The sequence below is a fragment of the Stigmatopora nigra genome, chromosome 20 (assembly GCF_051989575.1).
Source record: "Stigmatopora nigra isolate UIUO_SnigA chromosome 20, RoL_Snig_1.1, whole genome shotgun sequence".
In the NCBI taxonomy this organism is placed as follows: domain Eukaryota; kingdom Metazoa; phylum Chordata; class Actinopteri; order Syngnathiformes; family Syngnathidae; genus Stigmatopora; species Stigmatopora nigra.
In genome coordinates this window covers 3,933,680-3,940,269 of record NC_135527.1, presented here as the reverse complement: position 1 = coordinate 3,940,269, position 6,590 = coordinate 3,933,680, and the positions used below count along the sequence as shown (strand labels likewise).

The following is a 6,590-nucleotide window of genomic DNA, read 5'->3' as shown; positions in this document are numbered from 1 at the left end:
TAAAGATGTGAGCAAACAAGTGATGAGAGAAATGAGGAAATGATTTATTAATGTTTAATTAAAAAAAACATGTGAAAATGTGTCCTGCACCGCTGAATTAGTTCCCTCGGCGGCCGTTAATATGGAAGACGTAATACTCGTGTTCGTTTGCCAGATGGCGGCAAGAGCATTTCCTACCAGGGCCAAAAGCTGTCCACCTGTACTACATTTTACTCTTTTACCTGTGCCGTGTGTGTATGTGAATATATGTGCCATGTTGCATTTGTATGGTATTTAATTGCTTAATAGGGGGAATTGCAGTCATTAATAAGGGGTGCATTTAGTTGAGGTGGACGGGTATGTAAGAATCTTGAAACATGGACAGTGGTAGATGTGAGACAGCCAATTGAATTGAATGCTTTTATTGTGATTATACAAGATAGAATGAGAGCGATGAAATGAAAGACTGGTAGAGGGTAGATATGTTCTAAAGTGAGAATCAATGCATCCACGACAATAAATATAAAATAAATGAAAACATAAAAGGAAATCAATTTTGCACGATTTCGTAACCTGGATCTTCTTCGTACAACTCGAGTTACTCATTTGCATATAATAATTTAATAACCTGAAAATATCATACCTAGAGACATCCGTAAGTAGAGGTATGACTATTTTATACACTGTCAATCCCACTAGAAATCCTTTTGTTTAGACTGGGACCAATGTTCCCTCTAATTTTCCGTTGGTCTGGGCAGAAAGAGCGAGCCAGATGCAATGTTGTTCCATAAGCAGGGGAGCGATCGCTAGTACTACAAGAATACTTTTCATTGGCAAGTGGTCGTGGGTTATCCTATTGTGAGGACATTTGTGTGCATCATTTTTGGAATATTTTGAAGGGAATACGCAGAACAACAGCAAACATCCCATCATTAGCAAACGTGCGTTTGGAGGCGTGGAAAACATCTAACCCGGCCAGAACGAAGGTAAAGAAAATATTTTTAAAAAAATAAAATTCAGTTTTGTGTAAAGTTACGTTAAACGTTTGTTTAAGTGTGTATGATACATTAATCTAAGTTCATTCAAATTTGTTTGTTCCGTTTACCAGTGCGTTGTTGTGAAAATAAAATCTAAAATTTATATTTTTTGGTTCTGTCCACTCTTATTTGTTTTTTGTGTTTTACAGCCCCTCTATCTTTTTTTTAAATTACATATGAATATTTCTTAATACATTCCTTTTTACTTTACTTTGTACTTTACACTTTAATAATGAGTGTTAATTCTTTAGTCCTTTTTTTCTGTTTATGTTTCATATGTACTGTTAACGGATGCAGTTTTTTTATATGTAACGTATCTTGCACTGACCCGGCCCATTTGTCAAATTTTTAAAATCAATGTGGCACCCAGGCGAAAAAGTTTGCCCACCCCTGCACGAGACAGACGAGCCAAGGGTGCCCATACAGTGACACTTTTTCTTTGGGTTGAAATGTGCCACATCGCCCCACAAAATAGATCACAATTTGACAAAACTAGGGCTCATCCGAGAGTTGGACCCAGGACCTCTTGCACCCTGAGCGAGAATCATACCACTAGACCAACAATCCAGGGGTGTTCACTCAGTGAGACTTTTTTCTCAGGTGGAAAATGTGCCATATCATCCCCATTATAGATTACAATTTGACAAACTATGGGCTCGTCCAGGAGTTGAACTCGGGACCTCTCACACCCAGAGCGAGAATCATACCACTAGACCAACGAGCCATGAATGTACTAAACATGACACTTTTTGTCAGTTGAAGAATGTGACCTATCAACCCATATAATAGATCACAATTGGACAAAGCAAGGGCTCATCCGGGAGTAGGACCCGGGACTGTGGGATCTAATCCATATACATTCAATAACTTCGGATCAAAGGAAGCACACAGAGTCAGTCATGATGAGATTTTCCGGACTTCAGCTGTAGGAGGGGGTCAGAGTAGCCAGCGCTGGGAGATGCATCCATCCCCCAGCCTGACCAGTTCGAATCCCCCAACAGGTGAGCTAGTTTTATTAACAAAACGTCATGTGACATAGGTACAAACTTTAGACGGGAAAAGGTGACCACAGATATGGGTGTGTCATGATATATGACGCGCTATCTAAAATTCTATCCTCGTGACTATACTGAATAAAATTATAAAGAATACATTCTATACTCCACATTTCCCCCTATAGTAACTTTGAAAGAATTTTCATTTAATACATCAATTTATATCCCTCCTATCCAGGTCCTAGAATACAAATATCATCAGCAGTTATTTATCAATGGGTTTGGAAAACAATAAAGTCACTTGTCAAGGCAGAGACAAAAAACTCGAGGTAATTTTAGTGTTATTCGAGAAAAAATCCTCTGCGTTCCTCTTTATGAGCGAACACAATTTTTAAGTCAAGACAAGTACAATTTCCCGGAGGACTCGACATACCGAGACTCGTCACAATTTGAAAGAGTGGGAGAATCTCCATTATTATTTGCCATGCAGTGATACTGTATGGCGCTGTAAGCTACCAGCGTGTCCTAGATAGTATTTCGAATCAAAACTTTCATACAGGGGATTACACACATAGAGAAAATACAGAACAGTAACAAAATCGCAAGTGAGGGAGTTGCAAATTTAAACAGAATTGAGAACCACGACCCGTGTTGGCCAAGGCTTTCATTTCAGCTATAGCACGAGTCATGTCCTGGTTTCATCTGGGAAGAAGGTGCAGCAGTGTTCTCCCATCATGATACACGCACGTCCATCCTTGGCTGTTATCAGATCCAGGACCATTCGGTCCTGCAACACCATTTCCCTTAGGGCTTTTAAATCATCTGCTATACCCTGTAGGCCCTACAATCATCTGCTATACCCTGTAGGCCCTACAGGGTATAGCAGATGATTTAAAAGCCCTAAGGGAAATGGAGTTGCAGGACCGAATGGTCCTGGATCTGATAACAGCCAAGGATGGAGGTGCGTGTGCCAAGATGGGAGAACACTGCTGCACCTTCTTCCCAGATGTGTCTGCCTAATTTGCCAAGAGACTGTGGCTGTTTTCAAGGAATTCAACATTAAGAGGCACTACCAGACGAAACATGCTAGCTACGACAAGCTAACTGGGAACGAACGCGGTGAAAAAGTGAAGCAACTGGAAGCTGTTTTAACGGCACAGCAAAGCTTTTTCACAAGAGCCCGTGAGTCAAATGAAAATGCCACAAAGGCAAGCTACGAAGTGGCAACGCTAATTGCAAAGCACTGCAAACTTTTCAGTGACGGTGAATTTATTAAAGACTGTGTAATGAAAATGGTTGAGAAAATTTGTCCCGCGAAGAAGCAAGAGTTTGCCAATATTTCCCTGGCTCGTAATACTGTGGCACGGAGAATTGAAGACGTTTCATTAGATATTAAGAGACAGTTAGAGGCAAAAGGAACTGAGTTTGACTTTTTCTCGTTAGCGTGCGATGAAAGCACGGATGCGTCCGACACCGCTCAGTTACTGATCTTTTTTAGAGGAGTGGACAATGACATGAACGTGAGTGAAGAGCTTTTGGACCTCCAGAGTCTGAAGGGCCAAACAAGAGGAACAGATTTATTTGTTTCTGTTTGTTCCACCGTAGATGACATGAAACTACAGTGGAATAAAGTCACCGGGATTATTACGGACGGCGCACCTGCCATGGCTGGCGAGCGGAGTGGATTATCAAGCCTTGTCTGTGACAAAGTCAGCGAAGAAGGAGGCAGCGCTATTAAACTCCACTGTATTTTTCTTCAAGAAGTTCTCTGTGCCAAACATATGAAGTATGATAATGTTATTAAACCGGTGATAAAGACTATTAATTATATTCGCTCCAAAGCGCTGTGCCACCGCCAGTTTAGACAGTTTCTTCTCGACATCCAGGCTGAATACGGAGATGTTTTGTATCACACCGACGTAAGGTGGCTCAGTCGGGGGTCCGCGCTGCAGCGCTTCTTCTCTCTCAGGGAGGAAATTGGACAATTCTTGACTAAAAAGGGACAACCTGGGATGGCGCCGTTCAAGCGGGAGCCTGTGGCAGTAGCTCTGCACCAAGGGTGTCAGACTCTTATGTTTTTCATGTTTTACAGCCCTTCTATCTTTTTTTAAATGACATTTTAATATTTCCTAATACATTCTTTTTTACTTTACTTTGTACTTTAGAATTTTTACTTTAATGTTTTTACAACTTTCCTTGTTCTGTTAGCCTGGCATCTTTCGGCCACTTCTTTTTTTGGGGGGGGGGGGGGGGGGGGGGGGGACCGGCCAGCAATGCCTACGCTGTCACACACATGGAACTAGCTGTTACAATACGCAGCAGAAGGAGCAACACCTCGGTACCGCCGGGGATCTGGAGCTGGACTAAATTGCTGGGAGAAGAGGCAACGCTTCTGACCAACCATTCCATCGTGGGATGGGATGGAAGAGCTGTCGGCCCCTACCAGCAACGGAGTCGAGGTTTTCTGTCCCTGCTGCTGTTTTCTTCATCTTCAGACTACTGAGTAACTGTGCGGACAAGCTTGCAAGAGCGACTCTGCGTATTCTCCACCTTGGTCACAGTCTGCAGCAGTTCCCCATCTCGTGGAAGACTTCCTGTGTGTGGTTCCAGTTTTTGCCCAACTTACAAGGTCGTTTTGAGTCCGATTCAACTACCGCAACCAAATTGGTGCTGTTTAAGCAGCAGCCGGCGGCCACGGTAGCTTTGTCCACTCTTGTTCGTTTTGTGTTTTGCAGCTTTTATGTTTTAATGATTTGATGATTCCATTTACTTTGATTTGCTTTGTACTTTGTGCTTTTGTTTTGCTGTTCTGTGGGGTTCCAGTTTTTGTCCAACTTTACAATGTCTTTTTGAGTCCGATTCAGTTACCGCAACCAAAATGGCGCTGTTTAAGCGGCAGCCGGCGGCCACGGTAGCTTTGTCCACTCTTGTTCGTTTTGTGTTTTGCGGCTTTTATGTTTTAATGATTTGATGATTTTAATGATTGATGCTGTTTATTCTGTCTAATCACCCTCTTGCTACCTGCCACAATGTAATTTCCCGAATACGGGATGAATAAAGTTATCCAATCCAATCCAATTAAATGATCCTGTTTGGCTGGCTGATTTGGGATTTTTAGTTGACATAACGCGACATCTGAATGCGCTGAACACAAGCCTTCAAGGGCAAAATGCAGTGGTAAGCCAATTGTATTCACACATCAAAGCCTTTCGGACCAAGCTGCTACTTTTCCAAAGACACCTGTCACAGACAGACGCAGCCTAATACCGCACATTTCCCGTCGCTGCAGGAAATTGTGACCAGTTTCCCACAGATCAATATCAGTGCGCAAATGACAAAGTATGCAACATCTCATCTCTGGTTGAGGAGTTTCAGCAGCGCTTTCGTGACTTTGCAGCTATTGAAAAGGTGATCACGCTTTTTTCCTCTCCTTTCTCCGTGTACCCTGATGACGCTCCAGACCACCTGCAACTGGAGCTCATTGAGCTGCAGTGTGACGCCGAGCATCGCAGTCGGCACCAACAGCTCCCTCTCGTTAACTTCTACCGCCAGCTGGATGAAGGCAGGTTCCAATCTATTCGGACATTTGCTAAGAAAATGCTGAGCTTGTTTGGCTCCACATACATGTGCGAGAAGACATTCTCCGTTATGAACATTGACAAGAGCCACATGAGGACGAGACTGAATGACTCTCACCTGCGTGACGTCTTGCGCATCAAAACCACTGCTCTTGAGCCAGACCTGGACTACATACTGCAGTCAAGATCCCAGTATCACCCTTCACATTAGTGCAGGCAAGATATTTGTTAAGTCCTCTGAGTTGAATAAATTCTTAAATCTCAGTTCATTATTTTTTTTGTGATGGTCAAAATCACAGTTTGAATATGCAGTGATCATTGTTTTGTTTTCAACACTGTTCCTACAGTGAGCATATAATAGTGAATAATATGTAATGTTTCACATGAACTTAGATATCCTTGATAGTTTTCTTAATTTTTTGTGGTTTGTGATTTCGGTAAAAACCTAAATGTAAAAAAAAAAAAGTAAAAGTATGCCATTTGTAATTAAAAAAATCCCAAAAAGTTAATTTGTATTTAATGTTAATGGTTCAAAGAATGTCAGGCTAAATAGTCGGCCCCCACACATTTTCACCTTACCAAATCCGGCCCTCTTTGCAAAAAGTTTGGACACCCCTGCACTAGACCAATGAGCCAGGGGCTTTCCTACAATGACACTTTTCTTCTCAGGTGGCAAATGTGACATATCAACCCCCATAAAAGATCACAATTCGACAAAGTAAGGGCTCATCCGGGAGTTGGACCCAGGACCTCTCGCACCCAAAGCGAGAATCATACCACTAGACCAACGAGCCTGGTGTGCCCACACATGAGAAAAAAGTGTCATTGTATGGGCATCTTTGGCTCGTTGGACTCGTGGTATGATTCTCGCTTTAAGTGCTGGGGGCATTCAAACTTTACTCAACACTAAACAATGTGCTTTCTAAAGAAAGAAATGACTCCACTGCCTCAGCATTTAAAATCACGGGTAGCCCATTGAGTCAAAGTCAAGAATCAAGAAT

At 42.3% G+C, this 6,590-nt stretch overlaps 1 non-coding gene across 1 annotated transcript; it reads right to left on the bottom strand.

Moving 5' to 3' along the window:
* Positions 1-6,311: 6,311 nt before the first annotated feature.
* Positions 6,312-6,383, bottom strand: trnap-ugg (transfer RNA proline (anticodon UGG)). Its single transcript has one exon. It is a non-coding gene; the product is annotated as a tRNA-Pro (tRNA).
* Between the last annotated feature and the right edge of the window lie 207 nt (positions 6,384-6,590).